This window comes from Pristiophorus japonicus, chromosome 9, assembly GCF_044704955.1.
Source record: "Pristiophorus japonicus isolate sPriJap1 chromosome 9, sPriJap1.hap1, whole genome shotgun sequence".
NCBI classification, from domain to species: domain Eukaryota; kingdom Metazoa; phylum Chordata; class Chondrichthyes; family Pristiophoridae; genus Pristiophorus; species Pristiophorus japonicus.
Genome location: NC_091985.1, coordinates 23,943,944 through 23,964,286, shown reverse-complemented (window position 1 = coordinate 23,964,286; position 20,343 = coordinate 23,943,944). Strand labels below are relative to the sequence as shown.

At 45.5% G+C, this 20,343-nt stretch overlaps 1 protein-coding gene across 9 annotated transcripts in view; it reads left to right on the top strand.

Moving 5' to 3' along the window:
• LOC139272969 (FERM domain-containing protein 6-like) overlaps positions 1 to 20,343 on the top strand; it is a 135,532-nt gene that overhangs the window by 27,370 nt on the left and 87,819 nt on the right. Inside the window, exon 1 of one of the 9 annotated variants that reach the window (XM_070889164.1) lies at positions 11,055 to 11,074. The exons of the other annotated variants lie outside the window; for them this stretch is intronic. The gene's annotated coding sequence lies outside the window, so the exon portion shown is untranslated. Of the gene's footprint in view, positions 1 to 11,054; positions 11,075 to 20,343 lie in introns of those variants that run through there. 9 annotated transcript variants of the gene reach the window in all.

Here is a 20,343-nt window from a genome sequence, read left to right as displayed (position 1 = left end):
TGTCATGCAGCGAGACATACCCAGAGCCCCACCTTCCAAGGTTGCGGGTCCCAGTGGTGGGGTCGACCACGCTCTCCTGAGGTGCAGGATCTAATGGATGTGGTTCAGATGATGGCATTGAGTGGGGAGAGTATTGACCTTGCGCGATCACTCCTGGACACCATCGGTGGGGTGGGTGATGAGATAGCGGGACTGTCGGGAGAAGTAACAGCAATCTCACGAGAAATGGGAACAATGTCTGGGACCATGAGTGAGGGAATGTCACAGGTGGCTAATACGCTGTCAGTGAACATCAGGGAAGGAACATCAGAGATGGTGCAAACACAATCACTGAACATGAGGGAGGGAATGTCACAGGTAGTTGACAGTTTTGCTCAACATGAGGGAGGGAATGTTGCAGGTCGTTGAGTCAGTCAGGGCGATGAGGGACGACATGTTGGAGTTAGCTGCTGCAATAAGGGAACACGCCCAAATCCCGCACCCGTTGACAGAATTAACCGTTACTCCCACTCCAATCCTCACACCAGCCTCTGAAGAGCCTCAAGCCGGGCCCTCCACATTGCCGCCTTGATTCGCCACATTGCCGCCTGCCGTGCCACCCACCCCCTCAATAGGTGCGCACTACCTGAGATCTTAGTAAGAATAAGCTTGGTACTACCCCGAGAAACACTGTGCCACCGTCTGCAGGCAGGGGTGGTGGAGTCACCAAGAACAAGTGGGGCGGGCGGTCTTAGAATAAGGTGGAAGAGAGATGGATGCAGCCTTTATTTGCTGCTGTTGTTATTATTGTTACTGTTGTAACTGTTCTCAAATTGAAAGATTTTTGTAAGTTATGTAAATTTACAAGTTTAAAAGTTAGTAAGTAATAAAGTTTGTAAGTGATCATAACTGAAAACTTTAAAGTTTGATACAAGAATAATTTTATTTAAGTTAAGTACAAAGAACTGTTAAACTTTTGAATAAAATATATTTTACATTAAATCTGAATCATTCCCATTATTAACACAACTTTTGAAGTAAACAAGAATCATTTCCATCATTTGTTCCATTAACACAACACAACATTACGGAACAGGTCCAAACAATAAACATGGTCCACGTGGAATAGTTGCCGCTGAGCCTTCAGGCAGCAAACCGTTCACGGATGAACTGCTGGTACAAGGCTCGAGCAATCGTTAAAGGGGCATGATGGTCCTCCCTCCTCCACTGTCATGCTTCGGGTTCAGGTACTTGCATGGCTTCCTCATCCTTGTCCTCCTGCTCGTCATCTGCATCTTCTTCATCATTGTCATCAGCCACTCTCCCCGCAGCTGCTGCTGCCTCATGATGGCTAAGTTATGCAGCATGCAGCACACAACAGTGAACTGACCGATAATCTTGGGAGTATAGCAAGTAACCTCCAGAATGGTCTAGGCAGCGGAAACATTGTTTTAAGATGCCAATGGTCCTCTCTATGACTCTGCGTGTCACAATGTGCGACATGTTGTATTTCCTGTCGGCTTCCGTCTGGGTTACACGTAGGGGCGTCATGAGCCAGGTGGCGAGGCCGTACCCTTTGTCTTCCAGTAGCCAGCTCTGCCATTCTGGCTGCTGCTGAAACATGGCAGATATAACGCTCTCGCATAGGATGAATGCATCATGGGTGCTCCCAGGGTATCTTGCATCGACTGACATGTTGCAATGCATGTCATCACACACGAGCTGTACATTAATGGAGTGAAAGCCTTTTCTGTTCCTGTACATCTCGGAATCCTCCAAAGGTGCTCACAAGACGGTGTGGGTACAATCAATGCAGCCCTGTACCTTTAGGAAACCAGCAATCCTGGAGAAGCCCACAGCCCTGTCACGCATTGCTTGGGCAGTCATGGGAAACCTTATGTAGTCATACCTCCATGCATATACTGCAGCTGTCACCTGTTGAATGCAGACTTGTGTTGCTATAAAGTTTCTATAGGTATACAAAAACGGAAAAGAGTGGCTAAAGTAAATGTTGGTCCCTTAGAGGACGAGACCAGGGAATTACTAATGGGGAACATGGAGATGGCAGAAACTCTGAACAAATATTTTGTATTAGTCTTTAGAGGACAGTAACAATATTCCAACAGTGGATAGTCAAGGGGCTATAGTAGAGGAGGAACTTAACACTATCACAATCACTAAGGAGGTGGTACTCAGTAAGATAATGGGTCTAAAGGCAGATAAATCCCCTGGACCTGATGGCTTGCATCCTAGTGTCTTAAGAGAAGTAGCGGCAGGGATTGTGGATGCATTGGTTGTAATTTACCAAAAGTCCCTGGATTCTGGGGAGGTCCCAGCAGATTGGAAAAGTGCAAATGTAATGCCCCTATTTAAAAAAGGTGGCAGACGAAAAGCAGTAAACTATAGACTAGTTGGCCTAACATCTGTGATTGGGAAAATGTTGGAGTCAATTATTAAAGAAGCAGTAGCAGGACATTTGGATAAGCAAAATTTGGTCAGGCAGAGTCAGCATGGATTTATGAAGAGGAAGTCATGTTTGACAAATTTGCTGGAGTTCTTTGAGGATGTAATGAACAGGGTGGATAAAGGGGAACCAGTGAATGTGGTGTATTTGGACTTCCAGAAGGCATTTGACAAGGTGCCATATAAAAGGTTACTGCACAAAATAAAAGTTCACGGGATTGGGGGTAATATATTAGCATGGATAGAGGATTGGTTAACTAACAGAGAACAGAGAATCGGGATAAATGGTTCATTCTCTGGTTGGCAACCAGTAACTAGTGGGGTGCCGCAGGGATCAGTGCTGGGACCCCAACTATTTACAATCTATATTAACGACTTGGAACGTATCCAAGTTTGCTGACGATACAAAGATGGGGGTAAAAGCAATGTGTGAGGAGGACAAAAAAAATCTGCAGAAGGACATAGACAGACTAAGTGAATGGGCAAAAATTGGGCAGATGGAGTATAATGTTGGAAAGTGTGAGGTCATGCACTTTGGCAGAAAAAAAATCAAAGAGCAAGTTATTATTTAAATGGAGAAAGATTGCAAAGTGCCGCAGTACAGCGGGACCTGGGGGTACTTGTGCATGAAACACAAAAAGATAGTATGCTGGTACAGCAAGTGATCAAGAAGGCCAATGGTATCTTGGCCTTTATTGCAAAAGGGATGGAGTATAAAAGTAGGGAAGTCTTGCTACAGCTATACAAGGTTTTGGTAAGGCCACACCTGGAATACTGTGTGCAGTTTTGGTTTCCATTTTTACAAAAGGATATACTTGCTTTGGAGGCAGTTCAGAGAAGGTTCACTAGGTTGATTCTGGGGATGAGGGTGTTGACTTATGAGGAAAGGTTGAGTAGGTTGGGCCTCTACTCATTGGAGTTCAGAAGAATGAGAGGCGATCTTATCGAAACGTATAAGGTTATGAGGGGGCTTGACAAGGTGGATGCAGAGAGGATGTTTCCACTGATGGGGGAGACGAGAACTAGAGGGCATGATCTTAGAATAAGGGGCCGCCCATTTAAAACAGAGATGAGGAGAAATATCTTCTCTCTCAGGGTTGTAAATCTGTGAAATTCGCTGCCTCAGAGAGCTGTGGAAGCTGGGACATTGAATAAATTTAAGACTGAAATAGACAGTTTCTTAAACAATAAGGGGTTATGGGAAGCAGGCGGGGAAGTGGAGCTGAGTCCATGATCAGATCAGCCATGATCTTATTGAATGGCGGAGCAGGCTCGAGGGGCTTACTCCTGTTCCTATTTCTTGTGTTCTTATGTTGCATGTTGAGAGATGGCGCACACATCCCCAGTTGTAGCTTGAAACGATATGGAGGCATAGAATGAAAGTACAGCTGTAACCTGACTTTTCTAGGTTGCAGGTCTGCTTTCACCAACTCACAGATCTCAGTTACAACTTCTTTGTGGAAATGCAGCCTTCTGACACAGTCTGCATCACTGAGTTGCAGGTACGAACGCCTGTCTCGATATACCCGACGTGAGTAAGGCCTCCTGCCCAGCACCCTACGGGCTATGATGTTCCTCATGCGATGATGTGGAATCAATTGTCTCCGACATAGCACCATCATGCAGAAGGCTCACACAATGTATGGCATTGTCAGAATTTCCCCCATAGTTAAATTTTATCTTTACACGAAGCTCAAAACAGCAGGAAGGCAGGCAGGACAGGTTCTTTCTTCCCTCTTCCCAAGGTCTCTATGGATGGGCCACACCCAGGTCTTGTGACCTCTCCTCCCCCACCCCCCCCAACTCATTGCAGACTTGTGACTTCTCCCTTTCTCCGCCACCACCCCCCCCCCCCCCCCCAAAACCCATTGCAGTCTTGTGCCTAGTGCAGTAGTCTTCCGATCGGCACGTCCCTCCCCAAGCTCAGTGCAAGAGCCTTCCAATCGCCACCTCTCCCGCCCCCCCCCCCACCGCCACCCCACCACACCCCCGGACTTGTTTTCCAGCCGAGCCCCTGTGTCCGGGCGCAGGGCCAATTCTGATGGCCGACACTACGACCCTCCAGCCTTGCTTGAAGACGTTCAGTGGTGGCGTGAGTAAAAACAAATGAAAGCTTCAGAAATCCAAGAAACTTCTATGTACTCCGTTGAAAGGTAAAAAACATTGAACTTTATTATGGATATTTCCAGTGTTAGAGACTCCCTCCAGTAACGGATGAAAAGCAATGGCGTCTTTCAGCACCGATTTTTCAATGTGTGCTCCTTTCTGTTAACTCACCAGAAGGTTTTTCAGGAGTGGCCAGATACACTGACCTAGGATAAAACATTTTTGGGCAAACTGCAAAAAATGCTGAAAACTGGCACAGACATGAAGGAACTATAACGTCAAAAAGACCTACTGTAGAAAAATCATAACTAAAGCAGTTATGCCGGTGCCGATTCCAGGGGAAAACTTTTGAATTAAATGATTATGCCAGAAAAAATGGCGCGTGCCCAAAAAAACGGCGCAAATGACCTGGGAAAATTGAGCCCCATATCAACATTTAATAATTAGTTGTTTTAAGGAAAGGAGAATAAAAGGTTACAGGAACTGAGCGAACACATGGGATTTGGACTACTGTTCGTGTGAAGGATAAACACCAATGCAGACTGCTTGGGCTGAATAACCTGTTTCGATGTTGTATTTCTATGTAAAATCATATTTTAATATCTCAAGCAGATCGCCTATGGTGTTGCTCATAGTGAGCTGTTTTATATACTCATACAGGTGTTATCAACAAAGTGTGATAGGGAAAGTGTTACAGGGAGCAAGATTGATACTCACAGGACACACTCACTATAAGTATGACTTTTAATAGATTTATAATGGCTGGTGACTTTAAATTTGGTAACTGCCCAATGTGAGCGAATGTCCATCGGTTGCTTGTATCTCTCTGCTAACTTCCTTTCCACATGTTTGGAGATGGTGTACGTCAAATGTTTGGTATGCAAAATATCACATCAAAGGTAATTTCTATGGAAATAATTCTGATTGCAAAGTAAGTTGAAACCACCTAACAGAGACTGCTAGCTTTGTTGTGAAATCAATCGATTGGAAGATAAAGGGCTAGGCAACATGCAAATGGCTTCAAGTGTACCATCTGGGTAGATTCCAGGATATTTGAGCAGCTCTATATAAATATGGCAGACAACACTTTACTTCCTGTTTCCAAATTCAAAAGGTGCATGAGGTATTTCCCAAGCAATGTGCTCCCTGCACTTCAGTTCTTCTGAGCCAATTGGGAGAGAGGCTGGATACACTGGGCCAAAAATTGCAGTCCGAGGCTTCCCGCGGGCGGATGCCTCCAACTACAAAAAAATCAGTGTACCCGGTGGTCCTGCTCCAACGTAGACTTCGGGTCCCAGGCCTAGCTGCGCAGCCCAGTGCAGAGGTCCGCGCATCCTGGGATCACGTGGGCATGGACCACCAATCGCAATGTAGTACAGGTATTCTCACTGATTGTAACGGGAGCTCAGTGCTCCCATTACTATCAATGGTGAATACTCCTAAAAATTAACAAAAAAAGCGCACATAAATAAAAAGAACACCACTTTTTAAAAAGTAATAGAAATTAAATTAAATTCAATGTTTTATAAAAAAAATGTTTTTGAAATAAAAAAAAGTTTTAATAAAAAAGAAAGACGCTCCTTAAAACCTGCCTCCTTGTCTGCATTAATATCTCCTTATGTGGCTTTGTGCCAAATTTTGTTTTATAATGCTCCTGGAATGTTTTAGTATGTTAAAGGCGCTATATAAATACAAGTTGTTTTTGTTATCGTGCGTATAAGGTCACACCGATTTACAGAGTGACAGCTTGCTCATGTGTGCGGTTTTTGGTATTGAGCCCCAGAGAATCATGGAGCAGTGCCTTTAATGTAACAAGTTGTTACATTAGCAAAGCTTGTGCCTCCCTGCCCACTTTACTGAGCTGAAAGAAATGCAGCAGAGAGTTCCCAAACTGGTCAATTGGAGTGCTAATATATTGCGCTTTGCAATTCCAGGGGAAAATGGGGAGGAACTGTCTGTTCATCAATGGATGAGCACTTAAATGGTATATTTGAAGGAGCTGTATTTTTAATTTAATATTGTTTGCACGGAATACCAGTTGTTTACTTGTGACTTCCAATGGAATTTGGCAAAACTCCACATGAAAGGTTACTAATTAAATTCAAAGCTGTGGGGATTTCGAGCAAAACTTGGGGTAAGAAATTGGCTAAAGGGTAGTAAACAATGAGTTCGAGGAGTTGTGTCGGGGGCGGGGCGGGAAGTACTGAGTGGGATGCCCCACGGCTGGGTGTTGGAACCACTACTGTTTCTAATTTAAATCAATGACTTGGATTCAGAAACTCAATGCAAATGATTCATGTTTTCTGGTACAAATCTTGGAGGGGCAGTGGAATCAAAGGACACAGCGCAGAAAATATAGGTTGATGTCAGCGTTGCCCAATACTGAGAATAAATAAAGGAAAATTGCTGCCTCATTTTTCCGTTTTAAACTATTCTTTTGTTAACTGGTATATATTTTTTTTAAAAACTATCACTTTCTATCTCTTTTTCCTCCTTTCCCACATCCCCTAATCTACTCTGCTACCACGGCACATGGAATGGGAAGTTTCCAAATATCTAAGTATAGTACTGAAACATTTCAAGCTGATAGCATTGTAATGATTACCTGGACTGGGTACCCGCCACCATCTCAGCAAAACCTCAGCCCTGGACGAGGTAGAAAAGGCCATCCATCAGCTCAAGAACAACAAGGCATCAGGAGCAGATGGAATCCCCGCTGAGGCACTAAAGTATGGCGGAGAAGCACTATTGACATGAATGCATGACCTCATCTCTCTTATCTAGAAGGAGGAGAGCATGCCAGGAGATCTCTGAGATGCCGTAATCGTGACCATCTTCAAAAATAGGGACAAGTCCGAGTGCGGTAACTACAGAGGAATCTCCCTGCTGTTGGCCACTGGGAAAGTCATCGCAAGAATCCTCCTCAATCGTCTTCTCCCTGTGGCTAAAGAGCTCCTCCCAGAGTCACAGTGCAGATTCCGTCCACTAAGGGGTACAACGGACATGATCTTTGCGCGACAACTACAAGAGGGAACAGCACCAACCCTTGTACATGGCCACCTTTCACCTCACAAAGGCCTTTGACACAGTCAACCGTGAGGGACTATGGATTGTCGTCCTTCGTTTCGGCTGCCCCCAAAAGTTTGTCACCACCTCCGCCTGCTCCACGACGACATGCAAGCCATGATCCTGACCAACGGATCCACCACAGACTGAATCCACGTCCGGACCGGGGTCAAGCAGGGCTGTGTTATCGCACCAACGCTCTTCTCGATCTTCCTTGCTGCAATGCTCCATCTCACTATCAACAAGCTCCCCACTGGAATGGAACTAAACTAGAACCAATAGGAACCTGTTCAACCTACATTGCCTCCAGGCTAGATCCAAGGTCATCCCATCCTCTGTCATTGAACTACAGTATGCGGACGACGCTTGCACCTGTGCACACTCAGAGGCTGAACTCCAAGCCATCGTCAACACCTTCACCAAAGCCTTACGCTAAACATCTGTAAGACAAAGGTCCTCCACCAACCTGACCCCGCAACATAGCACTGCCCCCCCCCCCCCCCCCCCCCGGTCATTAAGATCCACGGCTCAGCCTTGGACAACGTGGACCATTTTCCATATCTCGGGAGCCTACTATCAGCAAGGGCAGACATCGATGACGAGGTCCAGTGTGCCAGCGCAGCCTTCGGTCGCCTGAGGAATAGTGTGTTTGAAGACCAGGACCTTAAATCTGGCACCAAGCTTATGGTCTACAGGGCAGTAGTGATACCTGCCCTCCTATATGGCTCAGAGAAGTGGACCATGTACAGCAGACACCTCAAAGCGCTGGAGAAGTACCACCAGGACTGCCTCAGCAAGATCCTGCAAATCCACTGGGAGGATAGACGGACCAACGTCAGTGTTCTCGCTGAGGCCAACATCCCCAGCATTGAAACAGTGACCACACTCGACCAGCTCCGTTGAGAGGGCCACATTGTCCACATGCCCGACATGAGACTCTCTAAGCAAGTGGTCTACGCGGAACTCCTACACGGCAAGCGAGCCCGAGGTGGGCAGAGGAAACATTTCAAGGACACCTTCAAAGCCTCCCTGATAAAATGCAACACCGGCACCTGGGAATCCCTGGCCCAAGACCGCCCTAAGTGGAGCATCCGGGAGGGCGCTGAGCACCTCTAGTCTCGTTGCTGAGAGCATGCAGAAACCAAGCACAGATAGCGGAAGGAGCGTGCGGCAAACCAGGCTCCCCACCCACCCTTTCCTTCAACCACTCACTGTCTGCCCCACCTGTGACAGACTGTAATTCCCATATTGGACTGTTCAGCCACCTGAGAACTCACTTTTAGAGTGGAAGCAAGTCTTCCTCGATTTCAAGGGACAGCCTATGATGATGACCTGGACTGATGCCAGGGTATTCCTTTTTCGAAGTCTGTCACATGTACTGGAGGTAAAGGGAAATGTACATGTAGTAACGTGACACCATTACCCTTTCATCCATACCTACGCCTGAGTGGCTGAATTTCTTTGGCACTGGACTCTGCTGACACTGCTCAAAGTAGAGTGTTCTGCCTGTAGTGCACAGCCCGAGTGTGTCCTGGTACATTACGTACATCACTTTAATTACATACGTGCTCTTTATTATGTACGCTATGTTACGCTCATCTGAATAGTACATGATATCGCATTCAAGGTGATTTGTACCCCTTCGAGAAGACTTTATGTTCAGTTTGATTTACAAATGACGAAGTTTAACTGTAATAATTGTGTGCTGGCTATTAATCCTTTTGAAGTGTTTCCTTTTGGTCGATATATTAGCACCACCTAAAGACATTTTTAAGAGTGTAAGTGAGGCAAGCCTAAGAGACTGACCTTTTTGTCCCAGAATAATATTCAAGCAGTTTGCTCCCACCCTGCCAATATAATGCGTATTTCTCATAGCTATCCAGTGGCCCCTGGTGAAGATGTGTATGGAGGCTGGTCAGATTTCAGTTGAATAGTTTGCCAACAACACCTATTGCTTAGGCTCGCGCATAAATAGTGACCCTTGGGTGGCAGCACTCTACTGTATCTTAGGAGGAGCCTTCCGGCAAATCTGATGATGCTCTGAACTCTGTAGAACCCAGTTTGAAAATCTATTTGTTATTTACATAGAATTGCGTAGAATTTACAGCACAGAAACAGGCCATTCGGCCCAACACTGTGCCAGTATTTATGCTCCACACGAGTCTCCTCCTATCAGAATAACCTTCTATTCCTTTCTCCCTAAAATGTAAAAAAAAAACTAAAATCCTCCCGTCTGTTACTTGCTGTTGATAAAAATATCAGCCACAAATACAACTGCTTTCTATTCTAGTTGCCAGCAGTTTGGGGGAAGGGGGAGGCCTGCAGACAAATAATTTAGTATCAGTATAAATACAATGAAAAGCTCATAAGGTCTGTTGGACACCTAATGGGGTATGATTGCAGTGAATTCCTGCAGTCATTATGATATGTAGGTAAATTCCCTGTACGTCATGAGGAATGATCTCCATAGTCTAATATTCTCCCTAGAATCCTAATGAACATGTCCTTCAGCTTCGGTCAACTGATTTTGTTTGATTTGCGATAAAGACAAATAATGGGTTTATTGAGTCACACAAGTCTTTAATAACTGCACTTTGGATTTGAGATATCCAGTGGATAGGGTGGACATTCCTGAAATTCTTAGCGAAAGACTTGAGGTTAATCTGCTCAAAACCTGGCGGTAAGGATTCTACAATTGATCTCGGTTCTCCTAGGCTAGGGAGCAGAGAAATTCTGTATAGTCTGTACCCCTGATCACCAACCAGTGATCCCCAGTGGAAAGTGCACAGGTTATTGACCTTCTACTGTAGCCCCAGTGAGAGTCAATGCTTCCAGCATAGAAAATTGGGAGAGAGAAATTTGTCTGAACCCAGCAAGGTAGAGCAGTGGATGAATTCAGTAGGTGAGGAACAGAGGAATAGGCCATTCAGCCCCTCGAGCCTGTTCTAGGAGGGGAGTAAACGTCAGTGGAAAACCTAGCCATGGATTTAATTTCTGTTAATGGATTAATTTGATTGTTCAGAACTAAATTTCTACACCACAGTTGCTCTCTGTTGATGACAGCTGCTAATTGGTCTGCTTGGAGGTTTTCATTTATTGTGGGAGCGAAGAGAGGGCATTCTCGCGTGATTTGGTAGTGAATCAAACTCCTGGAGGGACGCTGTCCCAGTGAATTTTCTTTATTCCGGTGTGTATGTGGGCCTATCCAAAGGGTTGGGAGCATGAACTGTGATCAGAGAATTAGGGAGAGCATACTGAATGTAGATAATCTTTAGCTGTTAATCCTTTTGGGTCTGATGGAACTGTTCTGATCATCTTTACACTAAACATTTGGTTATTGTGAGGTCATTAAGTAATATTCCTTTTCTCCCTTAGTCTTATTACTGATTATGTCTGTGCTTTTCTAAAATCCCTCTTGAATTACATCCTTTTTAGTTACTGTGGAATGGTGCTGCTCATGGTGAGTAGGTGGGCAGGTATGGATCTAAACTCTGAGAAATGGATGGCAATGTTTAGACTTGCTGGCTTTTTCCACGTTCCTAAAACTCCTCGTTATTTTTAATTGCTTGAACAACAAAACAACTTCTCAGCAAGCGGCTTACTGAAACCTAAATCCAGATTTGTTCTGTTGAAAAGTAGGGTGAGAACCCATTTGGTTTTTCAACCAGACAGTCTGTTTTTTTGGGGAGGTGATATTTGAAATGTTGGATTTTGTGGAGGGGGAAAAGCATGTGTGCAAGTGAATGGGGGTTGATGGTGCACATGCAAATGTAAAACTGGCTCATGTAGCACTTGTTCGTTTGTGAGCAGGTCAGTGTGTGTATCTGTATCTGTGTGTGGGCGTGTCTGTCTATGCCTGTGTGTGCTTGTCTGCCTGTGTGTGCGTGCGTGCATGTTATTGGCCCTCGTTTTGTGCATGGTTGATCAGACTGTTTTCAAATCTTTGAACTGGGCAACAGATTCTCGGTCTAGTGAAAAGGATTATTCTCTTCAAATGTTTCACTGGCAGGAGTGTTAAGTTTTGTAACAATGTGTGTTTAAAAGCTTGGATTTTTCTTTTCCTTTTACATTTCTTTGTAATTGCTGACATTTTATTTTCATTTACTGCGTAAGACCGGTTGAAAGAACTGCCCATTGAATGTGAGCTTTTAAGGAGGGAGTCTCTCCATCACCGCACCTTTTAAATTTTACAAATTCACAAGAGTTAGTGCATCTGACTAGTGTAAGACGTTACTTGTACGGTTTAAAGTCATACCGTTAGCAAAGCTCCTTGGGTTAATGACTTGAGCCTAGCCACATGAGGGGGATGCATTATTAAATACTAACTTCTCCATCATTATCCCTTGATGTCAGCACTTGTTGTTCAAACACAAACATACAAAGGTCAATAGCGAATTAATCTTGTAAATTAGTGCACTAATCGTCAGACTTCGTCTGAGAACTGAATATCCTTTACAACTTTTAAAACTTATACAGAGCTCATGCTGTAAAATACCTGTCCACATGAATTGCACCAAATAAACATGTGCTACAAGGATTATAAAGTAAGTTGGGGAAACTAGTGAAACTTTTCTCAATTTATAACGTGCTTGGAGTCGTTGTATTTTATGCAAACAAAATGCAAAGTCTGAATTTCTGGAGACAATGTTTACTTCCTGGGAGACAATATGATTTGAAACCGAGAAACATAGAAAATAGGAGCAGGAGTAGGCCATTTGGCCCTTCGAGCCTGCACCACCATTCAATAAGATTATGGCTGATCCTTCACCTCAGTACCCTTTTCCTGCTTTCTCTCCATACCCCTTGATCCCTTTAGCCGTAAGGGCCATATCTAACTCCCTCTTGAATACATCCAATGAACTGGCTTCAACAACTCTCAGCGGCAGGGAATTCCACAGCTTAACAACTCTCTGAGGGAAGAAGTTTCTCCTCATCTCAGTCCTAAATGGCCTACCCCTTATCCTAAGACTGTGTCCCCTGGTTCTGGACATCTCCAACATCGGGAACATTCTTCCCGCATCTAACCTGTCCCGTCAGAATCTTATACGTTTCTATGAGATCCTCTCTCATCCTTCTAAACTCCAGTGTATAAAGGCCCAGATGATCTGATCTCTCCTCATATGTCAGTCCAGCCATCCCTGGAATCAGTCTGGTGAACCTTTGCTGCACTCCCTCAATAGCAAGAACGTCCTTCCTCAGATTAGGAGTCCAAAACTGAACACAATATTCCAGGTGAGGCCTCACCAAGGCCCTGTACAATTGCAGTAAGACCTCCCTGCTCCAATACTCAAATCCCCTAGCTATGAAGGCCAACATGCCATTTGCCTTCTTCACCGCCTGCTGTACCTGCATGCCAACTTTCAATGACTGATGAACCATGACACCCAGGTCTCGTTGCACCTCCACTTTTCCTAATCTGCCGCCATTCAGATAATATTCTGCCTTTGTGTTTTTGCCACCAAAGTGGATAACCTCACATTTATCCACATTGTACTGCATCTGCCATGCATTTGCCCACTGAGCTAACCTGTCCAAGTCACCCTGCAGCCTCTTAGCGTGCTCCTCACAGCTCACACCGCCACCCAGCTTAGTTTCATCTGCAAACTTGGAGATATTACACTCAATTCCTTCATCCAAATCATTGATGTATATTGTAAATAGCTGGGGTCCCAGCACTGAGCCCTGCGGCACCCCACTAGTCACTGTCTGCCATTCTGAAAAGGACCCGTTTATCCCGACTCTCTGCTTCCTGTCTGCCAACCAGTTCTCTATCCACATCAGTACATTACCCCAATACCATGTGCTTTGATTTTGCATACCAATCTCTTATGCCTTGTCAAAGGCCTTTTTAAAGTCCAAATACGCCACATCCACTGGTTCTCCCTTGTCCACTCTACTAGTTACATCCTCAAAAAATTCCAGAAGATTTGCCAAGCATGATTTCCCTTTCTTAATCCACGCTGACTTGGGCCGATCCTGTTATTGCTTTCCAAATGCGCTGCTATTTCATCTTTAATAATTGATTCCAACATTTTCCCCACTACTGATGTCAGGCTAACCGGTCTGTAATTACCTATTTGCTCTCTCCTTTTTTAAAAAAGTGGTGTTACATTAGCTACCCTCCAGTCCATAGGAACTGACTAGAGTCGATAGACTGTTGGAAAATGATCACCAATGCATCCACTATTTCTAGGGCCACTTCCTTAAGTACTCTGGGATGTAGACTATCAGGCCGCAGGGATTTATCAGTCTTCAATCCCATCAATTTCCCCAACACAATTTCCCGCCTAATTAGGATATCCTTCAATTCCTCCTTCTAGACCCTCGGTCCCCTAGTACATCCGAAAGGTTATTTGTGTTTTCCTTCGTGAAGACAGAATCAAAGTATTTGTTCAATTGGTCTGCCATTTCTTTGTTCCCCATTATAAATTCATCCGAGTCCGACTGCAAGGCGTTTGTCTTCACTAAACTTTTTCTCTTCACATATCTATAGAAGCTTTTGCAGTCAGTTTTTATGTTCCCGGCAAGCTTCCTCTTGTACTCTATTTTCCCCCTCCGAATTAAACCCTCTGCTGAATTCTAAATTTCTCCCAGTCCTCTGGTTTGCTGCTTTATCTGGCCAATTTATATGCCTCTTCCTTGGATCTGACACTATCCTTAATTTCCCTTGTTAGCCACGGTTGAGCCACCTTCCCTGTTTTATTTTTACTCCAGACAGAGATGTACAATTGTTGAAGTTCATCCATGTGATCTATAAATGTTTGCCACTGCCTTTCCACCGTCAACCCTTTAAGTATCACTCGCCAGTCTATTCCAGCCAATTCACGCCTCATGCCATCGAAGTTAGCTTTCCTTAGGTTCAGGACCCTAGTTTTCGATTTACTGTGTCACTCTCCATCTTAATAAAGAATTCTACCATATTATGGTCACTCTTCCCAAGGGGCCTTGCACAACAAGATTGCTAATTAGTCCCTTCTCATTACACATCACCCAGTCTAGGAAGGCCAGCTCTCTAGTTGGTTCCTCAACATATTGGTCAAGAAAACCATCCCTAATACACTCTAGGAAATCCTCCTCCACCGCATTGCTACCAGTTTGGTTAGCCCAATCTACATGTAAATTAAAGTCGCCTATGATAACTGCTGTACCTTTATTGCACACATTCCTTATTTCTTGTTTGATGCTGTCCCCAACCTCACTACTACTGTTTGGTGCCTGTACACAACTCCCACCAGCGTTTTCTGCCCTTTGGTATTCTGTAGCTCCACCCATACCGATTCCACATCATCCAAACCAATGTCCTTTCTTATTATTGCATTAATGTCCTCTTTAACCAGCAATGCCACCCCGCCTCCTTTTCCTTTCTGTCTATCCTTCCTAAATGTTGAATATCCCTGGATGTTGAGTTCCCAGCCATGTCTCCGTGATGCCAACTACATCATATCCACTAACTGCTATCTGCGCAGTTAATTCGCCCACCTTATTCCGAATACTCCTCACATTGAGGCACAGAGTCTTCAGGCTTGTCTTTTTAACACACTTTGCCCCTTTAGAATTTTGCTGTAATGTGGCTCTTTTTGTTTTTTGCCTTGGGTTTCTCTGCCCTCCACTTTTACTATTCTCCTTTCTATCTTTTGCCTCTGTCTCCTTTTATTTCCCTCAGCCTCCTTGCAAAGGTTCAAATCCCCCTGCCATATTAGTTTAACTCCTCCCCAACATCACTAGCAAAAACTCCCCCATGGTCATTGGTTCCAGTCCTGCCCAGGTGTAGACCGTCCGATTTTTACTGATCCCACCTCCCCCAGAACCGGTTCCAATGTCCCAGGAATTTGAATCCCTCCCTTCTGCACGACTCCTCAAGCCACTTATTCATCTGAGCTATCTTGCGATTCCTACTCTGACTAGCACGTGGCACTGGTAGCAATCCTGAGATTACTATTTTTGAGGTCCTACTTTTTAATTTAGCTCTGAGCTCCCTAAATTAGTCTCGTAGGACCTCATCCTGGTTTTTACCTATATCGTTGGTACCTATATGCACCACGACAACTGGCTGTTCACCCTCCCTTTTCAGAATGTCCTGCACCCACTCCGAGATATCCTTGACCCTTGCACCAGGGAGGCAACATACCATCCTGGAGTCTCGGTTGCGGCCGTAGAAATGCCTACCTATTCCCCTTACAATTGAATCCCCGATCACTATCGCTCTCCCACTCTTTGTCCTGCCCTCCTGTGCACCAGAGCCACCCACGGTGCCGTGAACTTGGCTGCTCCTGCCTTCCCTTGATGAGTCATCCCCTTCAACAGTACCCAAAGCGGTGCATCTGTTTTGCAGGGGGGATGACCGCAGGGGATCCCTATAATACAAATTGGCCAGAAATAGCAGTGAACCCCCAGGGACTGGGAGACATTTAGAACTCAGCAGAGGAGGACAAAGGGTTTGATCAGGGCAGGGAAAATAGAGTACGAGAGGAAGCTTGCAGGGAACATTAAGACGGACTGCAAAAGTTTCTATAGATATGTAAAGAGAAAAAGGTTAGTAAAGACAAATGTAAGTCCTCTGCAGTCAGAATCAGGGGAAGTCATAACGGGGAACAAAGAAATGGCAGACCAATTGAACAAGTACTTTGGTTCGGTATTCACTGAGGAGGACACAAACAACCTTCCGGATATAAAAAGGGTCAGAGGGTCTAGTAAGAAGGAGGAACATGAGGGAAATCCTTATTAGTTGGAAAATTGTGTTGGGGAAATTGATGGGATTGAAGGCCGATAAATCCCCAGGGCCTGATGGACTGCATCCCAGAGTACTTAAGGAGGTGGCCTTGGAAAAAGCGAATGTATTGACAGTCATTTTCCAACATTCCATAGACTCTGGATCAGTTCCTATGGAGTGGCGGGTAGCCAATGTAACCCCACTTTTTAAAAAAGGAGGGAGAGAGAAAACAGGGAATTATAGACCGGTCAGCCTGACATCGGTAGTGGGTAAAATGATGGAATCAATTAAGGATGTCATAGCAGCGCATTTGGAAAGAGGTGACATGATAAGTCCAAGTCAGCATGGATTTGTGAAAGGGAAATCATGCTTGACAGAACTCAGCAGAGGAGGACAAAGGGTTTGATCAGGGCAGGGAAAATAGAGTACGAGAGGTCCAAATCTGGAATTTTTTGAGGATGTTTCCAGTAGAGTGGACAAGGGAGAACCAGTTGATGTGTTGTATTTGGACTTTCAGAAGGCTTTCGACAAGGTCCCACACAAGAGATTAATGTGCAAAGTTAAAGCTCATGGGATTGGGGGTAGTGTGCTGACATGGATTGAGAACTGGTTGGCAGACAGGAAGCAAAGAGTAGGAGTAAATGGGTACTTTTCAGAATGGCAGTCAGTGACTAGTGGGGTACCGCAAGGTTCTGTGCTGTTTGTACATTAATGATTTAGACGAGGGGATTAAATGTAGTATCTCCAAATTTGCGGATGACACCAAGTTGGGTGGCAGTGTGAGCTGCGAGGAGGATGCTATGAGGCTGCAGAATGACTTGGATAGGTTAGGTGAGTGGGCAAATGCATGGCAGATGAAGTATAATGTGGATAAATGTGAGGTTATCCACTTTGGTGGTAAAAACAGAGAGACAGACTATTATCTGAATGGTGACAGATTAGGAAAAGGGGAGGTGCAACGAGACCTGGGTGTCATGGTACATCAGTCATTGAAGGTTGGCATGCAGGTACAGCAGGCGGTTAAGAAAGCAAATGGCATGTTGGCCTTCATAGCGAGGGGATTTGAGTACAGGGGCAGGGAGGTGTTACTACAGTTGTACAGGGCCTTGGTGAGGCCACACCTGGAGTATTGTGTACAGTTTTGGTCTCCTAACTTGAGGAAGGACATTCTTGCTATTGAGGGAGTGCAGCGAAGGTTCACCAGACTGATTCCCGGGATGGCGGGACTGACATATCAAGAAAGACTGGATCAACTGGGCTTGTATTCACTGGAGTTCAGAAGAATGAGAGAGGATCACATAGAAATGTTTAAAATTCTGATGGGTTTAGACAGGTTAGATTCAGGAAGAATGTTCCCAATGTTGGGGCAGTCCAGAACCAGGGGTCACAGTCTAAGGATAAGGGGTAAGCCATTCAGGACCGAGATGAGGAGAAACTTCTTCACCCAGAGAGTGGTGAACCTGTGGAATTCTCTACCACAGAAAGTAGTTGAGGCTAATTCACTAAATATATTCAAAAAGGAGTTAGATGTAGTCCTTACTACTAGGGGGATCAAGGGGTATGGCGAGAAAGCAGAAATTGGGTACTGAAGTTGCATGTTCAGCCATGAACGCATTGAATGGCGGTGCAGGCTCGAAGGGCCGAATGGCCTACTCCTGCACCTATTTTCTATGTTTCTATGTTTCCTTGCACTGCTCTTCCTGTTGGTCACCCGTTTCCTATCTAGCTGTGTACCCTTTACCTGCGGTGTGACCAACTCACTAAACGTGCTATTCGTGTCATTCTCAACATCGTGGATGCTCCAGAGTTCATCTACCCACAGCTCCAGTGCCGCAATGCGGTCTGTCAGGAGCTGGAGGCGGATGCACTTCCCGCACATGTAGTCGTCAGGGACACCGGAAGCGTCCCTGAGTTCCCACATAGTACAGGAGGAGCATAACACATGTCCGAGCTCTCCTGCCATGACTTAACCCTTAGATTAACCTAATTGGGCAACAACAATGTTAAAATGTTACTTACTGATAAAGAAGGAAAAAGAAAAGCTACTCACCAATCACTAGCCAATCACTTACCCCCTTGGCTGTGATGTCACCTTTCGATTTCTTTCCACTTCTTTTTGCCTTCTCACCCTGCTGCAGCTGCACAAGCACACCTCCCCGATGCGTTGGGCCTTTTTATAGGCCTCAGCAACGCACCTCCTGAGCCTCTCCACGCACCTGGAACTCCCGAGCCTCTCCGACGCGTTGGGCCTTTTTATAGTCCTCAGCAACGCAACTCCCGAGCCTCTCCACGCACCTGGAACAACTTGCATTTATATAACACCGTTAACATTGTAAAATATCCCAAGGCACGTCACTGGAGCGTTATTAGACAGAATTTGACACCGATTCACACAGATATATTAGGACTAAAGCTTGGTCAAAAAGACAGGTTTTGAAGAGCGTTTTAAAGGAGAGAGAGACAGAGAGGTTTAGGAAGGGAACTTGGGGCCTAGGTAGGTGAAGGCACGGTTGCCAATGGTGGGGCGATGGAAATCGGAGAAGTACAGGAGGTCAGAATTGGAGAAGCACAGAGAAGTCGGAGGGTTGTCGGGCTGGAGGAGGTTACAGAGATAGGGAGGGGCTAGGTTGTAGCAGATTTGAATGCAAGGATGAGAATTCTTTCAGTTATGTGCGGGAGGTATCTGAAGCATGATTCGCCTCCACGGGGCAGTAGCGCGGCGTTAGCGGGACGCGAGTCATCGCACCGCGCTGACATGTGCGGACCTGCTGCGTCGCACTGACGCGTCACAACGTATCTTCCCTTTTAAAGAGGAGGGCCACTGCGAACCCTGCAGCCGCTTTCCTGGCGCCCACTGGGCCACCAGGGAGGGTTTCGGTCAGGCCAGTGGCCCAGCACCCAAGAGGGTGGTGCCATGCTGCATGTTGGTGGCCCGGCCGAACCAGTGGCCGCCATCGTTGGGCCGACTGCAAAAAGTCTGCCAACCCCAAAAAAGATGGCGGCCGCAGTGCAAGGCCCTCCCCTTTAAGGGCGTCTGGGGTGCCCCAGCCATGACAGCTTCGCGACTCGCGAAGCTGCCGGTGGCATCACCCCACACCAAACTTGCATCCCGCGGGGCAATTTTCACTGCAGGGCACAGATGGGTCAGCACGAGGTGGTAAGGGGTCGGGGCGCATGGCGATGACATCGCTGCCGTTTGCGCTCTTGCCCGGGGTGAAAAATAACGGATGCAGCGCAAACCCACAGCATCTCCGGGGGAGGGGGCAATTCTGGGCTGGTTGCATCCGCTCCCCGCTCCCGAGTGATAAATCATTTGTGCATCGTTAGTGCTTACTGGAGGGGCTATAAAAAGAGGCAATTTCAGTCAGCCCCATAATCTGTACAAGAGATTCATTGAACATTTACTGGATGGGCGGGAGTAGATTACAAGACAATAATCTAGTCAAGTGGTTCTGGTGACATTATAAATCATGAATGGTTTGCTAATCTGAAACGTTATTTACTGTCTTTTTAAACCTTTGCTGCACATTGTGTTGTTCTTTTGGACATTATTTAGAGGTTTTTTTCTTGTATAATTTTTCCCCAAGTGGGATATTCTTTATATTTCTCCAGCCCTGGCCTGGACTCCTGCCTTTGCTGCTGAGAACACAGATCTTTTTCTTTGTTGCTCATTGAGAGCAAACAAGGTGAAGGGCCAAAGCTCACAGCATGGGCCAACACCAAGGTTGAGAAGAGTAAATGGTATAGCGATTAGGTAAAACTGAGCTTGAGTTCTTAAAGAAAACAATTGTCGGAGGAAGAAAATACATCAAAATCCTGCACTGTGTGTGTCACACAATGACACGTTTATATAATTGGGATTTGGTGATATTCACCATGTGCATGAGGACATGTTACATTCATGTGGTAGTTAATATTTGTCATGTTCAGTTTTACCTGTGGTGTAATCCAAAAAACATCAGGGGCCCACCAAGTCAGGCGATCATTGGAAACATTTACATATCTATGCTCTATTTCAT